Source organism: Coregonus lavaretus (assembly GCF_964263955.1).
Source record: "Coregonus lavaretus genome assembly, chromosome: 9".
NCBI lineage: Eukaryota > Metazoa > Chordata > Actinopteri > Salmoniformes > Salmonidae > Coregonus > Coregonus lavaretus.
This window is the reverse complement of record NC_139996.1, coordinates 25,347,724-25,369,287: the sequence shown is the minus strand read 5'-3', so window position 1 is coordinate 25,369,287 and position 21,564 is coordinate 25,347,724.

The window sequence follows — 21,564 nt, the reverse complement described above, 5'->3', positions numbered from 1 at the left end:
GCTGGGCCTTACGGAAGAGTGGCCAGAAAAAAAGCCATTGCTTAAAGAAAATAATAAGCAAACACGTTTGGTGTTCACCAAAAGGCATGTGGGAGACTCCCCAAACATATGGAAGAAGGTACTCGGTTCAGATGAGACTAAAATTGAGCTTTTTGGCCATCAAGGAAAACGCTCTGTCTGGCACAAACCCAACACCTTTCATCACCCCGAGAACACCACAATGTTTTTCATCGGCAGGGACTGGGAAACTGGTCAGAATTGAAGGAATGATATAGGGAGATTCTTGAAGGAAACCTGTTTCAGTCTTCCAGATATTTGATGGAGCTGGAGCAGTTTTGCCTTGAAGAATGTGCAAAAATCCCAGTGGCTAGATGTGCCAAGCTTATAGAGACATACCCCAAGAGACTTGCAGCTGTAAATGCTGCAAAAGGTGGCTCTACGAAGTATTGACTTTGGGGGGGGGGGGGGGGGGGTGAATAGTTATGCACACTCAAGTTTTCTGTTTTTTTGTCTTATTTCTTGTTTGTTTCACAATAAAAATTATTTTTGCATCTTCAAAGTGGAAGGCATGTTGTGTAAATCAAATGATACAAACCCCCCCAAAAATCGATTTTAATTCCAGGTTGTAAGGCAACAAAATAGGAAAAATGCCAAGGGGGTTGAATACTTTCGCAAGCCACTGTACAAGCAATCCTCCCCATTAATGATGCCAACTGTTCACCAACTGTGTCAGAGCAGAGAGGAGGGAGGAAAGGAGGGAGTGGGGTAATGATGCCATCTCAGCAGAGAGAGGGTGCGGGTGGAGCAAAGAGAAGGCTGCTTAATGTTCTGGATTTAGTGACTGATGATTTACGGACTTTCTCTCTCTTTCTCACTCTTTCTTTCGTTCGCTCTCCCCCCTCTCTCTAAATCAGTTAAGCAGGGGTTGTTTAATAAGCTGGTTGTGGCTTTTTACAGTTTTTATTTTCTTGTCAGCAGCAGGCATATTTCTGTGCTTGGTGAGTTATACGTACACTACCTTTCAAAAGTTTGGGGTCACTTAGAAATGTCCTTGTTTTCGAAAGAAAAGCAATTTTTTTGTCCAAATAAAATAACATAACATTGATCAGAAAGACAGTGTAGACATTGTTAATGTTGTAAATGGCTATTGTAGTTGGAAATTGCTGATTTTTAATGGAATATCTACATAGGCGTACAGAGGCCCATTATCAGCAACCATAAATTATGTGTTCCAATGGCACGTTGTGTTTGCTAATCCAAGTTTATCATTAGAAAATCCTTTTGAAATGATGTTAGCACAGCTGAGAACTGTTGTGCTGATTAAAGAAGCAACAAAACTGGCCTTCTTGAGACTAGTTGAGTGTCTGGAGCATCAGCAATTGTGGGTTCGATTACAGGCTCAAAATGGCCAGAAACAAAATACTTTCTTCTGAAACTCATCAGTCTATTCTTGTTCTGAGAAATGAAGGCTATTCCATGCAAGACATTGCCAAGAAACTGAAGATCTCGTACAACGCTGTGTACTACTCCCTTTACAGAACAGCGCAAACTGGCTTTAACCAGAATAGAAAGAGGAGTGGGAGGCCCCAGTGCATAACTGAGCAAGAGGACAAATACATTAGAGTGTCTAGTTTGAGAAACAGGCGCCTCACAGGTCCTCAACTGGCAGCTTAATAAAATAGTACCTGCAAAACACCAGTCTCAACGTCAAAAGTGAAGAGGCAACTCCGGGATGCTGACCTTCCAGGCAGAGTTGCAAAGAAAAAGCCAAATGCAGTATGTTCATTGTTTACATAATTTATATTATGTACCCACAGCACGTCATTGCTTCAATAGGCCTTGGTAACATACAAAAACTACCGGTCAAACGTCTTAGAACACCTACTCATTCAAGGGTTTTTCTTTATTTGTACTATTTTCTACATTATAGAATAATATTGAAGACATCAAAACTATGAAATAACACATATGGAATCATGTAGAAACCAAAAAAGTGTTAAACAAATCAAAATATATTTTATATTTGAGATTCTTCAAATAGCCACCCTTTGCTTTGATGACAGCTTTGCACACTCTTGACAACCTCTCAGCCAGCTTCATGAGGTAGTCACCTGGAATGCATTTCAATTAACAGCTGTGCCTTCTTAAAAGTTAATTTGTGGAATTTCTTTCCTTCTCAATGCGTTTGAACCAATCAGTTGTGTTGTGACAAGGTAGGGGGGGTATACAGAAGATAGCCCTATTTGGTAAAAGACCAAGTCCATATTATGGCAAGAACAGCTCAGATAAGGAAAGAGAAACGACAGTTCATCATTACTTTAAGACTTTCAAAGTTTCTTCATGTCCAGTCGCAAAAACCATCAAGTGCTGTGATGAAACTGGCTCTCATTAGGACCGCCACAGGAATGGAAGACCCAGGGTTACCTAGGCTGCAGAGGATAAGTTCATTAGAGTTACCAGCCTCAGAAATTGCAGGGCAAATGCTTCAAATAAAAGACACATCTCAAATTCAACTGTTCAGAGGAGACTGTGTGAATCAGGCTTTCATGGTCAAATTGCTGCAAAGAAACCACTACTAAAGGACACCAATAATAAGAAGAGACTTGCTTGGGCCAAGAAACACGAGCAATGGACATTAGACCGGTGGAAATGTTTCCTTTGGTCTGGAGTCCAAATTTGAGATTTTTGGTTCCAACCGCCGTTTCTTTGTGAGACGTGGTGTGGGTGAACGGATTATCTCTGCATATGTATTTCCCACCGTAAAGCCTGGAGGAGGAGGTGTTATGGTGTTGGGGTGCTTTGCTGGTGACACTGTCTGTGATTTATTTAGAATTCAAGGCATACTTAACCAGCATGGCTACCACAGAATTCTGCAGCGATACGCCATCCCATCTGGTTTGGGCTTAGTGGGACTATCATTTGTTTTTCAACAGGACAATGACCCAACACACCTCCAGGCTGTGTAAGGGCTATTTTACCAAGAAGGAGAGTGATGGAGTGCTGCATCAGATTACCTGGCCTCCACAATCCCCCGACCTCAAACAAATTGAGATGGTTTGGGATGAGTCGGACGGCAGAGTGAAGGAAAAGCAGCCAACAAGTGCTCAGCATATGTGGGAACTCCTTCAAGACTGTTGGAAAAGCATTCCAGGTGAAGCTGGTTGAGAGAATGCCAAGAGTGTGCAAAGCTGTCATCAAGACAAAGGATGGCTATTTGAAGAATCTCAAATATAATATATATTTTGATTTGTTTAACACTTTTTTGGTTACTACATGATTTCATATGTGTTATTTCATAGTTTTGATGTCTGCACTATTATTCTACAATGTAGAAAATAGTAAAAATAAAGAAAAACCCTTGAATGAGTAGGTGTTCTAAAACTGGTAATCCCAGCATTATTCCAACTCAAAGGTAATGTGAAATGCACTCATAACTTATGACATAAGCCTTGTCTTGGCTTGCTAGCCAGCTAAGCTAACTGCAGGCTAACTGGGCAGAACATTGCATTGCAGGAGATTAAATGCACCCTGGGAATTGTAGTATACTGTAGATGAGGGCAATGCAGAAGCTTAAGACATTTCTAAAACAACGCAATATGACTAACAAAAATGAGAAAACATCAAAATGTGTATCCAATCTTACAGTAGTGCATATATACTAACAGCATAATAACTGGTTATAAAGTGGTGGAATTGTCCTATAAAACCAGGCAACTTCCTGCATAATGCAAATCAAATCTGAGGCCGTCCCAACTTTCATCACATATATTTAAAAGAAGGGGAAAAAACAGTCAACAAGAAACACAACTGGGTATACACACTTAAATACACTTTAAAATCCCTAAGAGCATTTCGCTATTTATGTTTTTTATCTATGGAAAAAAGAGACCCCCTGCTCTTACAGAAGAGTGGATGTCAGCAGTTTTTCTTATCTTCTCTTTCTCTCTCTCCGTTATATTCTGTCTCTCCCAGATGAATTGGGTGAGTCAAGGAGGGAAGTACTGTACACAGATAGAGTAATCCTTTCTTTGCTGGATGAACATATTTGTTGACTCTGGGGTTCTTAGAGGTAATTATACACTCCTATCTCTCCTACTAACTACAGATTTAATACAATCATCAAGGTCTTCACAGTCAAATACTCTGATAGTGGAGCCATCTTTTTTTGTGATGGGTTTTTTCTATTCAATAAATAAGGTTGTACAGTATTTTGAAACCGGTACACCGATGAGAGAAGTATAGCCATTATTTACTCAACACTGGTTAAAATATTTTAGATTAAATGTTGATATTATGGGAAATTATTTTCCTTTCAATCTCTGTTTTTAGAAGCAATCACAGAAAGTTATTTTACACTAACATCAAAAGTGACAAAAACTTCAAACTACCAATTTCTCTACCTCCTCCCTCACCCCTCAACTCAACTTGCTGCTTCAACTCCAACAGTAAACCCATCAATACTAGCCACAGCAGTAGCGGTAATGACACTATCGTTTGCTAGCGTGTTCCCATCCAGAGGTCATTGTGGAGGCTGGCGTAGCGGCTAGCCGTGGCTCCTACTGTGCAGCAGACAGGAGAGGAGGAGAGCAGTTTGGCTAATCTGAGACTTGGGGGGGATTAAGCCATAGTGTTATTGTCTGTTTGATGAGTGATTACATTCTGTTAATCCAGACCTCCTCATTTAAGATAGCACCACTACCAACTCCATATGTTAACCAGACTCTATTCCTTCCCTCCTTTCCTCCCCTTCTCTGTTTCTGTACGTCTCTCTCCTCCACATAGCTTCAACATGGTTCTGTCTCTGTCCCAGTCTGTCTCTCTATCAATAGGGTTATAGCTAATGATCCTTATGAATGAATATTTAGCAAATAACATCTGACATACACTACCGGTCAAAAGTTTTAGAACATTCAAGTTTTACATTTACATTTTTCAAGTTTTACATTCAAGTTTTAGACTCATTCAAGTTTTTTTTTTATTTGTACTATTTTCTACATTGTAGAATAATAGTGAAGACATCAAAACTATGAAATAAAACATGGAATCATGTAGTAACCAAAAAAGTGTTAAACAAATCAAAATATATTTTATATTTGAGATTCTTCAAATAGCCACCCTTTGCCTTGATGACAGCTTTGCACACTCTTGGCATTCTCTCAACCAGCTTCACCTGGAATGCTTTTCCAACAGTCTTGAAGGAGTTCCCACATATGCTGAGCACATGTTGGCTGCTTTTCCTTCACTCTGCGGTCCTACTCATCCCAAAACATCTCAATTTGGTTGAGATCGAGGGATTGTGGAGGCCAGGTCATCTGATGCAGCACTCCATCACTCTCCTTCTTGGTCAAATAGCCCTTACCCGAGTGGCACAGCGGTCTAAGGCACTGCATCTCAGTGCTTGAGGCGTCACTACAGACCCCCTGGTTCGATTCCAGGCAGTATCACAACAGGCCGTAATTGGGAGTCCCATAGGGCGGCGCACAATTGGCACAGCATCGTCTGGGTTTGGCCGGTGTAGGCCGTCATTGTAAATAAGAATTTGTTCTTAACTGACTTGCCTAGTTAAATAAAGGTAAAATAATTATATATATATATATACACATAGATGGGATGGCGTATCGCTGCAGAATGCTGTGGTAGCCATGCTGGTTAAGTGTGCCTTGAATTCTAAATAAATCACAGACAATGTCACCAGCAAAGCACCCCCACACCATAACACCTCCTCCTCCATGCCTTACGGTGGGAAATACACATGCGGAGATCATCCGTTCACCCACACCGCGTCTCACAAACACACGGTAGTTGGAACCAAAAATCTCCAATTTGGACTCCAGACCAAAGGACAGATTTCCACCGGTCTAATGTCCATTGCTCGTGTTTCTTGGCCCAAGCAAGTCTCTTCTTATTATTGGTGTCCTTTAGTAGTGGTTCGTTTGCAGCAATTTGACCATGAAGGCCTGATTCACACAGTCTCCTCTGAACAGTTGATGTTGAGATGAGTCTGTTACTTGAACTCTGTGAAGCATTTATTTGGGCTGCAATTTCTGAAGTGCAGTTAACTCTAATGAACTTATCCTCTGCAGCAGAGGTAACTCTGGGTCTTCCTTTCCTGTGGCGGTCATCATGAGAGCCAGTTTCATCATAGCGCTTGATGGTTTTTGCGACTGCACTTAGAGAAGCTTTCAAAGTTCTTGAAAGTTTCCTTATTGACTGACCTTCATGTCTTAAAGTAATGATGGACAGTCATTTCTCTTTGCTTATTTGAGCTGTTCTTTTTGTTTATTTTTTTAATTTTGGGGGGGGGGGAATGGATCAGCTTAATATTGCAGAAAGATTGTATCTTCTATCAATGTAATTGTCTGCATCACTTCCAATCCCCCATGTTTTCTTTATTTATATATATACTCCCCTTTATTAGTTTTCAACCCCACCATCCTTTCCCTACTTGGAGTAAATTAGTGAACAACAATGCCCAGGCCTCTACTTCCGGTCTATACTTACTATCTACACCTTATGGACAGAGTTAATTTTACAGTAATTATATATATAAATATATTGTTATTATTATTATTATTTTTTATCATTATTTTTTGCTCCTGAACTTCTTCTACTCTCAACATCTCCGATCATTTTCATGATGTCCATCCGGTTTGCTTCTATATGCCATATCTTTTTAACTGTGCTCTTTCCCAAAAGCTCCCAACAAACAACCTATATACTTATTATGGACACAGTATGCTTACATTATTAGCTATCTTTGTTATTATTTGTTGTTATTTGTTATTAGTCCCATCCTTCAACTCTATTCAATACCTCCCATCTATCTCTTAACACCATCCATATAGGATTTCTATTTGCCATATATATTTCAACCGTACTGTGATGTTTTACAAAAGTTCTGAACCTTTCTATTCTCATTGCTTCTACAGATTGTGAATTAAAAATAAACATTTTTGCTAAAAGTATTATTATATTATTGATTGATTGACTATGACTTTTCAGATCACCCAGTACTGCTATCTGCAAGGTTAGCTCCAGGTAAATATTGCAATCCTTTAGCCATTCCTGGACCTGCGTCCAAAAACAAGCTACAAATGGACAGAACCAAAACAAATGATCTAATGATTCTGTCTCTTCACAGCAAAATCTGCAGAGCTGGGAAGATTGTATCCCCCATATAAATAACATTCTATTGGTAGCAAGAATTTTATATAATAATTTAAATTGAAAGATTATTTTGCATGTCAGTTCATAAACACTATGCCATGGGATCGGTACGTCAAAGATCTCTTCCCAACTATTTTGCAATCTATATGGGACGGCTGTCAATCCTTTGGTCCTTAAGTGAAACTGATATACTTTTTTATTTATCACAGTTTTCCTTAACCAATTATGTTCTTTAATGTAAGGCCGACAGACAAGTTCCTTACTTTCTCCCCCTTCCACTTTCCTCTTCCACTTTTGCGGTAAGGCTGCAATTATTTGGTTGTAATTTTGGGTAGAGCAGACATTTCCATATGTTTTTGTTAGCTGCATGTGCGACATAACTCCACCAGTCCTACCGATGATATCATTTACGAAGATTATACCTTTTTTAAACATTCTGTCAAAAAAGAAAGGTTTTTTGTCAATTAGTATATTTGAATTTAACCACAATATTTGTTGCATTATTTGTTCTGTCGTTTCTGGAGGATTAAATTGAAATTGCAACCAACTTTCTATGGCTTGTTTTAGAAATAGTGATATTTGGGAGATTATTTCCTTTTCAAATAACTGAAAGTGAGAGGTTGTAATCTGAATAAAGGAAAAAAAAGTCTTTCTTGAACATTGGGTGAGACAATCTTACTAATTTGCTTGAGAACCAGTTCGGATTTAAGTATAACTTTTGTATGACTGAAGCTTTTAGTGATAGGTCTAATGCTTTAATATTTAATCATTTCTGTCCTCTGAATTCATATTCATTATATATATATGCCCTTTTAATTTTGTCTGGCTTGCCGTTCCAAATAAAATTGAATATTTTTTTCTCATATAATTTAAAAAACTGTTCGCTAGGCGTAGGCAAGACCATAAGCAAATAGGTAAACTGGGATAATACTAAATAGTTAATTAGGGTGATTTTCCCACAAATTGACAGGTATTTTCCTTTCCATGGTAGGAAGATCTTGTCTATTTTTGCTAATTTTCTATTAACATTTATTGATGTGAGATCATTTATTTCCTTTGGGATATTTATTCTGAGTATATCCACATCACCATCAGACCATTTTATTGGTAAACTACATGGTAATGTAAAATTTTTATTTTTTAGTGATCCAATGCATAATATAGTACATTTGTCATAATTTGGTTGTAATCCAGAGAGGTTAGAAGATGTATCTAGATCCTCTATGAGGCTGTGGAGGGATTCTAGTTGTGGATTTAAAAGAAAACATGAATCATCAGCGTACAATGACACCTTTGTTTTTAAGCCCTGTATTTCTAATCCTCTGATATTATTATTGGATCTGATTTTAATAGCTAACATCTCGATGGCCACAATAAATAGATATGCCGATAGTGGACAACCTTGTTTCACTCCTCTTGACAGTTTAAAACTTTCTGAGAAATAGCCATTATTTACTATTTTACACCTAGGGTTACTATACATGATTTTGACCCATTTTATAAGAGATTCTCCAAAATTGAAATGCTCCAGGCATGTATATATAAACCCCAGTCGAACTTTATCAAATGCCTTTTCGAAGTCTGCTATGAATAGCAGGCCTGGTTTCCCATATTTTCCATAGTGTTCTATTGTTTCCAATACTTGCCTTATATTATCTCCAATGTATCTTCCATGTAAAAAACCTGTCTGATTAGAATGAATAATATCCGACAATACCTTTTTAATTCTATGCGCTATACATTTTGCTAGGATTTTTGCATCACAACACTGAAGTGTAAGGGGCCTCCAATTTTGTAAATGGACTGGATCTTTATACACTGCTCAAAAAAATAAAGGGAACACTAAAATAACACATCCCAGATCTGAATGAATGAAATAATCTTATTAAATACTTTTTTCTTTACATAGTTGAATGTGCTGACAACAAAATCACACAAAAATTATCAATGGATATCAAATTTATCAACCCATGGAGGTCTGGATTTGGAGTCACCCTCAAAATTAAAGTGGAAAACCACACTACAGGCTGATCCAACTTTGATGTAATGTCCTTAAAACAAGTCAAAATGAGGCTCGGTAGTTTGTGTGGCCTCCACCTGCCTGTATGACCTCCCTACAACGCCTGGGCATGCTCCTGATAAGGTGGCGGATGATCTCCTGAGGGATCTCCTCCCAGACCTGGACTAAAGCATCCTCCAACTCCTGGACAGTCTGTGGTGCAACTGTTGGTGGATGGAGCGAGAGATGATGTCCCAGATGTGCTCAATTGGATTCAGGTCTGGGGAACAGGTGGGCCAGTCCATAGCATCAATGCCTTCCTCTTGCAGGAACTGCTGACACACTCCAGCCACATAAGGTCTAGCATTGTCTTGCATTAACCCTCCCATTGTCCTAGGGTCAAAATGACCCGCCACTGTGTTGAACCAACTTTATTTAATTTTTATATTTTGGGGATCATTTGTGAGAAGGAGGCAGTGAGACTTTAAAGAAAGTATCACTGCCTCCTTCTCACAAATGATCCAAAAAATATAAAAATTAAATAAAGTTGGTTCAACACAGTGGCGGGTCATTTTGACCCTAGGACAACGGGAGGGTTAGGAGGAACCCAGGGCCAACCGCACCAGCATATGGTCTCACAAGGGGTCTGAGGATATCATCTCGGTACCTAATGGCAGTCAGGCTACCTCTGGCGAGCACATGGAGGGCTGTGCGGCCCCCCAAAGAAATGCCACCCCACACCATGACTGACCCACCGCCAAACCGGTCATGCTGGAGGATGTTGCAGGCAGCAGAACGTTCTCCACGGCGTCTCCAGACTCTGTCACGTCTGTCACATGTGCTCAGTGTGAACCTGCTTTCATCTGTGAAGAGCACAGGGCGCCAGTGGCGAATTTGCCAATCTTGGTGTTCTCTGGCAAATGCCAAACGTCCTGCATGGTGTTGGGCTGTAAGCACAACCCCCACCTGTGGACATCGGGCCCTCATACCACCCTCATGGAGTCTGTTTCTGACCGTTTGAGCAGACACATGCACATTTGTGGCCTGCTGGAGGTCATTTTGCAGGCCTCTGGCAGTGCTCCTCCTGCTCCTCCTTGCACAAAGGCGGAGGTAGCAGTCCTGCTGCTGGGTTGTTGCCCTCCTACAGCCTCCTCCACATCTCCTGATGTACTGGCCTGTCTCCTGGTAGCGCCTCCATGCTCTGGACACTACATTGACAGACACACCAAACCTTCTTGCCACAGCTCGCATTGATGTGCCATCCTGGATGAGCTGCACTACCTCAGCCACTTGTGTGGGTTGTAGACTCCGTCTCATGCTACCACTAGAGTGAAAGCACCGCCAGCATTCAAAAGTGACCAAAACATCAGCCAGGAACCATAGGAACTGAGAAGTGGTCTGTGGTCACCACCTGCAAAACCAGTCCTTTATTGGGGGTGTCTTGCTAATTGCCTATAATTTCCACCTGTTGTCTATTCCATTTGCACAACAGCATGTGAAATTTATTGTCAATCAGTGTTGCTTTCTAAGTGGACAGTTTGATTTCACAGAAGTGTGATTGACTTGGAGTTACATTGTGTTGTTTAAGTGTTCCCTTTATTTTTTCGAGCAGTGTATTTACCACTTGTATCCTGTTTCAGTAATAATGAGATCAGACCTTCTTCTTGAGTGTCAGATAATCTACCATTTACATAGGAGTGGTTAAAACATGCAAATAACGGTCCTCTTAGTATATCAAAAAAGGTTTGGTATACATCGACTGGTATGCCATCCAACCCTGGAGTTGTCCCAGACTTAAAGTCTTTAATTGCATCCAGAAGTTCCTCCTCTGTAATTTCACCTTCACATGAGTCTTTCTGTGTGGCTGTTAATTTGACATTATCAATAGAAAAAAAAATATCTACAATTAGCTTCAGTTAGAGGAGATGGAGGCGACTGAAAAGAAAACATATGCTTAAAGTACTTTGTTTCTTCCTTCAAAATATCATTTGGTGAATTATGGGTGACTCCGTCAATTGTAACCAGTTTCATTAAGTTCTTTTTGGTAGCATTCCTATGTTGAAGATAAAAAAAAAATGTGTGCATTTTCCTCCATATTCCATCCAGTTTGCTTTATTTTTATAATATATTACACTTGATCTTTCTTGAATAAGTTTCTCCATTTCTTTTTGTTTTTCCACTAATTTATTCTGAGCCTCTATGTTACAGTTTTTATTGCCATCTATCTGTTCTGTTAGACTTTCTATTTCCTTTCTTAGTATAAACTCTTTTGACCTAAATTGCTTTTGTTTTCGAGATGAGTACTGAATTGCATGGCCTCTAAAGGCACATTTAAAGGTGTCCCATACAATAAGGGGATTCGCTGTACCTATGTTATGTTGGAAAAAGTCAGTTATAAATTCCTTTGTTCTAATTATAAATAAATTATCATCCAATAGGCTTTGATAAAATTTCCAATATCCTCGCCCACGTGGAAATTCAGTAAGAGTAATGTATATGCCTATTATATGATGGTCCGACCGCATTCTGTCCCCTATCAACACTTTTTTTACTTTTGGTGCCAATGAGAATGAGATAAGAAAGAAGTCAAGACGACTAGCTTGATTCAGTCTCCGCCATGTATATCTCACTAGATCAGTATATTTAAGCCTCCATATATCTACTAGTTCTAATATATCCATGACATTCACAATTTCCTTAAGAGCATGTGGGTGATTGTTTGTGGTGTGATTTCCTTTACGGTCCATTGAGCTATTTAAAACAGTAAAAAAATAAACTCCACCATAATAATATTGTCTTGAGTTGCTTGCAGGCTTGATAATTTATTATATATATTGTCAAAGAATTGTGGATCGTCATTATTTGGTCCGTAAAGGTTAATGAGCCTGTCACGCCCTGGCTCTGGGACTCTGTTATGTTGAGCCAGGGTGTGTTGTTTCTTTGTGTTTTGTGTGCTAGGGTGATATTCTAGTTCATTTGTTTCTATGTTGGCCGGTGTGGTTCTCAATCAGAGGCAACGTGAATCAGCTGTTGCTTGTTGTCTCTGATTGGGTACCATACTTAGGCAGCCTGTTTTCCACAGTGTGTTGTGGGATCTTGTTCCGTATGGTGTGTATTGTAACCAAGGACAATAAATAAGTATGTTCACTTATCACGCTGCGCATTGGTCCACTTCCTCCGACGATCGTGACAGAAGATCCCACCTTAACTGGACCAAGCAGCGTGTCCAGGAGCCAACGCCAGAGAGGACTCTAACGAACATCAACCTCGACTGGGTCAAGCCGCGGGAGGAGGAGAGAGGCTGGACTTGGGAGCAGAGGAGCAAGAGTCTGGCGAGAGCCATGGAGGCCTGGCCCACGGGGAGGAGAGACGCCCAGAAAATTTTTAGGGGGGGGCTCACGCCGTGGACGACGGGGCAGCAGGAGGCCGCCAGGTTACGGGAGTCACTGGTCACCAGGGGGAAGGAGGATGTAGAGGCACGGTGAGAGGTACTGGGGTGTGTTGCCAGTCCGGTCCGGCCCGTTCCTGATCCCCGCGTAGGGCCAGTGGTGTGTGTCCCCAGTACGGTCCGGCTTGTTCCTGTCCCTCGCACCGAGCCTGTGGTGTGCGTCGCCAGCCCGGTCCGGCCTGTTCCTTCTCCTCGCACCAAACCAGTGGTGCGCTTCGTCAGCCCGGTTCGGCCCATCCCTGCTCCCCGCACCAAGCCAATGGTGCGCGTCGTCAGCCCGGTCCGGCCTGTTCCTGCTCCCCGCACCAAGCCAGTGGTGCACTTCGTCAGCCCGGTTCGGCCCGTCCCTGCTCCCCGCACCAAACCAGTGGTGCGCTTCGTCAGCCCGGTTCGGCCCGTCCCTGCTCCCCGCACCAAGCCAGTGGTGCGCTTCGTCAGCCCGGTTCGGCCCGTCCCTGCTCCCCGCACCAAGCCAATGGTGCGCGTCGTCAGCCCGGTCCGGCCTGTTCCTGCTCCCCGCACCAAACCAGTGGTGCGCTTCGTCAGCCCGGTTCGGCCCGTCCCTGCTCCCCGCACCAAGCCAATGGTGCGCTTCGTCAGCCCGGTCCGGCCCGTCCCTGCTCCCCGCACCAAGCCTGTGGTGCGCGTCGTCAGTCCGGCACAGCCCGTGCCTGTTCCACCGGTGCCTGGTCCGGCACCGGTCAGCTGCTCCACTCCGGAGCTAGAGCAATCCGCTCCACCAGTGTTCAGTCCAGCTCCGGCAAGCAGGGCCAGACCGGACCAGGGGCGCTTTGGGGGGTTAGAGAGGGAGTGGGGGTCATGCCCGGAGCCGGAACCGCCTCCGAGGAGGAATGCCCACCCGGCCCTCCCCTGTTCGGTTTATGTTTGGCGCGGTCGCAGTCCGCGGCTTTGGGGGGGGGTACTGTCACGCCCTGGCTCTGGGACTCTGTTATGTTGAGCCAGGGTGTGTTGTTTCTTTGTGTTTTGTGTGCTAGGGTGATATTCTAGTTCATTTGTTTCTATGTTGGCTGGTGTGGTTCTCAATCAGAGGCAACATGAATCAGCTGTTGCTTGTTGTCTCTGATTGGGAACCATACTTAGGCAGCCTGTTTTCCACAGTGTGTTGTGGGATCTTGTTCCGTATGGTGTGTATTGTAACCAAGGACTTCACGTTTCGTATCGTTTGTTGTTTTGTTCGTTCAATAAATAAGTATGTTCACTTATCACGCTGCGCATTGGTCCATTTCCTCCGACAATCGTGACAGAACAATATCTGTTCATGGCCATATCCCCCCCATTCTTTTTTCCACGCTACTTCATCTCGAATTGTTGAATGAGTTTCCTGTATACAATAGATATTATATTCCTTCTCTTTGAGCCATGTAAATATTGTTCTTCTTTTGTTATTATCAGCTAAGCCATTACAATTATAACTGGCTATACTTATTTCACCATACACCATAATGAGATACAAGTTTCAAGTCTATTTATCATTATAGATGTTTGTAAATTTACCAATAAAAAATAGCGTAATGATTGAGTGTCCATATAGCTGTACCGTGATATTTGCATTGCTACGGAGTAACCCTTCAATTGTTCTCCACTAATTCCCCCGCTAAAGCCCCTCCCCATCCCAAGTTGAGCTGTCATCCCAGTGATCAGCATCCCACCCACGTCCCTCCGCATCCCTAAGGCCCCGAGAGGCCAGGACCCATCCATCGAAAACAGCACACAGTGCCACCCACAAAACAGAAGCAGATTAACCGCCAAAAGCATTTCCAATGCTTTCACCTCTATATATATCTATATAACTATTTTTTTTTTACTATGCATATCCTATTTTCCATCATTATCAATTAATATGCGTAATAATGTCGGCAGTTCACGCGTAGGATTCTAACATATAACCCGGATTGCCATTGTATTACATTTAATTCATTGACAAGCAATTATTATCCTAGCAAATAATTCCCGTGGTCCATCCCATACCCCCCCCCCCCCCCCCCCAACATCCCCACCCCCCCACAACAGATGCCAGACAAGCACACACGCACATACTCACATACTCCAACACACTCAACCCCCCTCCTCCACAATCCACCATAAAATCAGATACTCAACGGCTGTTATATCCCAGAGCCCAACTCGAGAAATGACTTAATTTACGAGTGCACATACAGTTAAAGCTGATTATGAAAGCATGCAGATTGAGCAGAAATTGATAACAATGTGAGATTTGATTAATCTACTTAATCTATGTCAAGTCCTAGGTGATGGAGATCAGATCCACTCTCTTCACCTGAGACACAAACACTCTGATCCCCTGTTGTAACCATTTTCCCAAGCATATTTGAGCTGTTCTTGTCATAATATGGACTTGGTCTTTTACCAAATAGGGCTATCTTCTGTATACCACCCATACCTTGTTACAACACAACTGATTGGCTCAATTGCATTAAGAAGGAAATAAATTCCACAAATTCACTTTTAACAAGCCACACCTGTTAATTGAAATATTCCAGGTGACTACCTCATGAAGCAGGTTGAGATAATGCCAAGAGTGTGCAAAGCTGTCATCAAGGCAAAGGGTGGCTACTTGGAAGAATCTCAATATATTTTGATTTGTTTAACACTTTTTTCGTTACTACATGATTCCATATGTATTATTTCATAGTTTTGATGTCTTCGCTATTATTCTACAATTTAGAAAATAGTAAAAATAAAGAAAAATCCTTGAATGAGTGTGTCCAAACTTTTGACTGGTACTGTATATTCATGTCATTGTCACAAATCAACTGCATTACACTCAAATATAATTCGAAATGAGATGCTAACGAATGCTAACCATAAGTTACTGTGTCTGATACTGGTTAGCTAGCATACTGTCCAACCCGACTGCTACATCCAAAATAATAGTGTTTGCAACAATAAAAGCAGAGTTTATTCTTAGCGACAGTCTTAAACAACAGTCCAAACAAGATGTTAGCTACCAGGACAAACTCATTTTCACAATTTCACTAATATCATCAAAATCAATAAATCATACCACATTTTTGGGTTCATTTAGTAGTTTTTTTCCCAATGAAGTAGAATCATGTTGAAATGATTTTTAAAGTACCATTTACACTGAACAAAAATATATACAGTAAGCAACATGCAACCATGAGTTACAGATCATTTAAGGAAATCAGTCAATTTAAATGAATTGATAAGGCCCTAATCTGTGTATTTCACATCACTGGGAATACAGATATGCATTTTCTGATCACAGATACCATAAAAAAAAGATAGGGGCGTGGATCAGAAAACCAGTTCAGTGTCTGGTGTGACCACCATTTGCCTCATGCAGCGCGACACATCTCCTTCACATAGAGTAGATCAGGCTGTTGATTGTGGCCTGTGAAATGTTGTCCCACTCCTCTTCAAGAGCTGTGCGAAGTTGCAGAATATAGAGGGGAACTGGAACACGCTGTCGTAAACGTCAATCCAGAGTCCCAAACATGCTCAATGCGTGACATGTCTGGTGAGTATGCAGGCCATGGAAGAACTGGGCCATATAAAACATGTATATATTTAAAATAATATATACAATGATTACATTGATAGAATCCACACATTTTTTTTTTGTCATTTAGCAGACGCAACTTACAGTTAGTGAGTGCATACATTTTTCATACTATCTTTCACAATCCATCTGCAATATCAAAGCTGATCTACAGCAAGAAATATATACAGTGGGGAAAAAAAGTATTTAGTCAGTCACCAATTGTGCAAGTTCTCCCACTTAAAAAGATGAGAGAGGCCTGTAATTTTCATCATAGGTACACATCAACTATGACAGACAAATTGAGAAAAAGAAATCCAGAAAATCACATTGTAGGATTTTTAATGAATTTATTTGCAAATTATGGTGGAAAATAAGTATTTGGTCACCTACAAACAAGCAAGATTTCTGGCTCTCACAGACCTGTAACTTGTTCTTTAAGAGGCTCCTCTGTCCTCCACTCGTTACCTGTATTAATGGCACCTGTTTGAACTTGTTATCAGTATAAAAGACACCTGTCCACAACCTCAAACAATCACACTCCAAACTCCACTATGTCAAAGGACACCAGAAACAAAATTGTAGACCTGCACCAGGCTGGGAAGACTGAATCTGCAATAGGTAAGCAGCTTGGTTTGAAGAAATCAACTGTGGGAGCAATTATTAGGAAATGGAAGACATACAAGACCACTGATAATCTCCCTCGATCTGGGGCTCCACTCAAGATCTCACCCGTGGGGTCAAAATGATCACAAGAACGGTGCTTTCACTCTAGTGGTAGCATGAGACGGAGTCTAAAACCCACACAAGTGGCTCAGGTAGTGCAGCTCATCCAGGATGGCACATCAATGCGAGCTGTGGCAAGAAGGTTTGCTGTGTCTGTCAGCGTAGTGTCCAAAGCATGGAGGTGCTACCAGGAGACAGGCCAGTACATCAGGAGACATGGAGGAGGCCGTAGGAGGGCAACAACCCAGCAGCAGGACTGCTACTTCCGCCTTTGTGCAAGGAGGAGCAGGAGGAGCACTGCCAGAGCCCTGCAAAATGACCTCCAGCAGGCCACAAATGTGCATGTGTCTGCTCAAACGGTCAGAAACAGACTCCATGAGGGTGGTATGAGGGCCCGACATCCACAGGTGGGGGTTGTGCTTACAGTCCAACACCGTGCAGGACGTTTGCATTTGCCAGAGAACACCAAGATTGGCAAATTCGCTACTTGTGCCCTGTGCTCTTCACAGATGAAAGCAGGTTCACACTGAGCACATGTGACAGACGTGACAGAGTCTGGAGACGCCGTGGAGAACGTTCTGCTGCCTGCAACATCCTCCAGCATGACCGGTTTGGCAGTGGGTCAGTCATGGTGTGGGGTGGCATTTCTTTGGGGGGCCGCACAGCCCTCCATGTGCTCGCCAGAGGTAGCCTGACTGCCGTTGGGTACCGAGATGAGATCCTCAGACCCCTTGTGAGACCATATGCTGGTGCGGTTGGCCCTGGGTTCCTCCTAATGCAAGACAATGCTAGACCTCATGTGGCTGGAGTGTGTCAGCAGTTCCTGCAAGAGGAAGGCATTGATGCTATGGACTGGCCCGCCCGTTCCCCAGACCTGAATCCAATTGAGCACATCTGGGACATCATGTCTCGCTCCATCCACCAACGCCACGTTGCACCACAGACTGTCCAGGAGTTGGTGGATGCTTTAGTCCAGGTCTGGGAGGAGATCCCTCAGGAAACCATCCGCCACCTCATCAGGAGCATGCCCAGGTGTTGTAGGGAGGTCATACAGGCACGTGGAGGCCACACACAGTACTGAGCCTCATTTTGACTTGTTTTAAGGACATTACATCAAAGTTGGATCAGCCTGTAGTGTGATTTTCCACTTTAATTTTGAGGGTGACTCCAAATCCAGACCTCCATGGGTTGATAAATTTGATTTCCATTGATAATTTTTGTGTGATTTTGTTGTCAGCACATTCAACTATGTAAAGAAAAAAGTATTTAATAAGAATATTTAATTCATTCAGATCTAGGATGTGTTATTTTAGTGTTCCCTTCATTTTTTTGAGCAGTGTATATTCCAATATTGTGATATTTGTTCTACTGCTACATTGATGTCTTGAAAACTATATGAAATTCGGTTCTTGTAAGCCCCACAGCTGAGTATGTGTGCATATGGATATGGCGGGTGTTCTGCCATGTCGTCTAAAAATGTTGCTGTACATTGAAATTCAGACTTGTGTAAGCCCCGCAGCTATACTCAAGTATGTGGGCATACTGCAGTGACGTCTAAATGCTTTGAATTAATCAGCACCTGATGGGGATTTTCCATTTAAGCATAGTAAGCATAGTTAATTACATCATGACAAGCTAACAATGTATGGTTAAATAGTTAATCACAACATGACAAGAAGAGGCCTGAAACAGAGCAAGGAAATAGCTCAGGGAATTGTGACACAGAGCCAGGAAATCTGTTAGTTTTAAGCATATGATGAGGATTTTTCAGTGGACTATGGGATAGACATGGTTAATCAACAAACACAGAGCTAGGGTTAAACATTGATACATCTCTGTTGATAGGCAAGAACGTAATTGGTTTCTCTCACTGGGTTCATGTGTTTGTTCTCTGGTCATCTGACCTGTCTTCGGTTGTATTATCTTATCAGTGACTCAAACCAGGCTAAACCCTTTGTCTCTCCTTGAGCGTCTTCCTTATTAAATTATAGCGTGACGGGCTGGGACAGAGGGGTTAGGCTTGGGTATGTTTGAGAGATTGATTATGGGCCTGCCATGTTGTCCACAATCCATCTCCAGGTCAAGCCAGGGTGAGCCAGTGTTGAACAAAGTTCAAACTGAACATGATTCTTTTTACATGACTGGGCTGTTATTTGTGCATGACAAAGCTTGATTGGTCACACCACCATTGTTTCCAAACTGAATAGAAGTCAGATTGCGCCACTATCATAAACTAAGGAAGTGGGTGGAGCGGTCAAGAGGGGAAACTGAAGACAGTGGTGGTGGAACCCAAGAGGGAGGGTTTAAGATAAAAATCTATGTAAAATCACTATATAAACTGAGAGCTGGGAGGTGGACAAGCAGATGCTCTGCAGACCATCTTGGCTCTATTGCTTGTGTAATAATTATTATCTTAATTCTACAAAAACTCTTAAATACTTTGTGTTTGACTGAGGACAAAGACAATTTGCTACAACATAATTGGCGACCATGAAGGGACTGGAAAAAGAGACCATAAGGGGTGCACCGCCATCTAGAGGAAACTGAGCGAATCACACAAGTATAGTGGCCGCTATGAACAAAAGTAAGCAACGTTCTTGCTTTTAGTGTAGAAATTGTGTGATTCGCCCAGCTGATTCTGGAAGGTCAGGTACCGAGGGTCTCTACAGTATTAAGGGCTAAATTTAGGAGAAGTACAGAGTTTTTTTGGAATGAGAAATAAGCATGCATGCAATGTTTGTGATTATTGATGTTTAAGCAGGCTAGCGGAGATGCAGGCTAGTAGACAAGCAGGCTAGTAGACAAGCAGGCTAGTAGACAAGAAGTTTTAAAAGTAGTTTTGCTCATCCAGAGAAGGTGGGCAAAAACGAAATGAAAAATCCTGCGGATACAGCCCAGGGGATGCAATACATAGGGAAAAGTTATGTAAAAAGTAGTTTTGCTTGTCCAGAGTAGGTGGGCAAAAACGAAATGAAAAATCCTGCGGATACAGCCCAGGGGTGCGCTACATAGAGAGAGTGCGAGGTGGAGTAGTAGGTCTGCTCAGCCTGTGCGGATGGATAGTTTGCTTGGACGAGTGTGATTCATTCAGTTTGATTAAGTTGGTTTGTTCATTTGTCTCATTAGGGTTGCTCATTTGGTCAGTTTGATCAATCTGTTTGATTCAATTGTTTTGTCTGACTCGTTTTGTACAAGACTGGTGCATTTGTCCTGCTGGCCATTCTGTTTGATTCATGTCGGTACGAGCGGCTGCTCATCTGTACTGGTATGGGTATATGACGTTTAGACATTGTATTTCGGCCAGTCATTCAGGATGGGGTCAGGCTATTATAGCTCGGTGAGACCGATCCCTTCACGTTTCCCAAATTTGGAAACCGTAGAGGAGATTTAGGATTATGGTAAAATTGGTTATAGTAAAATGTTAATGTGATAGATTTGACATTCCAAGTGTGAGCCCGTTAATAGAAGAAAATATACCTGCAGGTTATACGAATATTGATTAAGTGTGTTGGGAAATGGTATTGTGTGAATGTGATATGAGAGTTGTGTGAATATGGGAATGAGTTTTAATCTGAAGTGTTGATAAATAATATATAGAAATATGTATAATAAAATGAGTGAGATTTGGATAATAAGCTTTTGATATAACGTTATCTTGGAGTTCCATACATCATTGCCCATCATAGAATATCACAGGGAGGTATTGAGAGCGGGATGTTATTTTAAAAAGTAGCGACAAGCCCAATATTGTCTGGGAGGATCCCATGAAAGGCCGGGCAGAGTCCTGGTAACTAAAAGTTGTTTTTGGTTCGGCTGGGAGTAGATTGTGATAAGTGGATGTGTGGCAATGGAGAATCATTAAAAAAGCGAATTGATTGGTTGATGTGTATATATGACGATATGGTGAATTTTTATGTGTGTGTAATCGATTACTAGAGATTTGATAAAGTAATAATTAAAATAATAGTCATATAACTGACTTGCGTACCCAAACGTAGACGTACGTTAGGGGTGGGACACAATAAATAAACGTTTTCTGAGTTGGTGCCGTTGATGGATCATTTGATAGAGATTAGGTTTAAGAAATAAAGGGCCCATAAGGACTGGAATTTATAGATGTAACTTATAACATAAACTCAGCAAAAAAAGAAACCTTTTTCAGGACCCTGTCTTTCAAAGATGATTTGTAAAAATCCAAATAACTTCACAGATCTTCATTGTAAAGGGTTTAAAAACTGTTTCCCATGCTTGTTCAATGAACCATAAACAATTAATGAACATGTGGAACGGTCGTTAAGACACTAACAGCTTACAGACGGTAGGCAATTAAGGTCACAGTTATGAAAACTTAGGACACTAAAGAGGCCTTTCTACTGACTCTGAAAAACACCAAAAGAAAGATACCCAGGGTCCCTGCTCATCTGCGTGAACGTGCCTTAGGCATGCTGCAAGGAGGCATGAGGACTGCAGATGTGGCCAGGGCAATACATTTGCAATGTCCGTACTGTGAGATGCCTAAGACAGCGCTACAGGGAGACAGGATGGACAGCTGATCGTCCTCGCCGTGGCAGACCACATGTAACAACACCTGCACAGGATCGGTACATCCGAACATCACACCTGCGGGACAGGTACAGGATGGCAACAACAACTGCCCGAGTTACACCAGGAACGCACAAT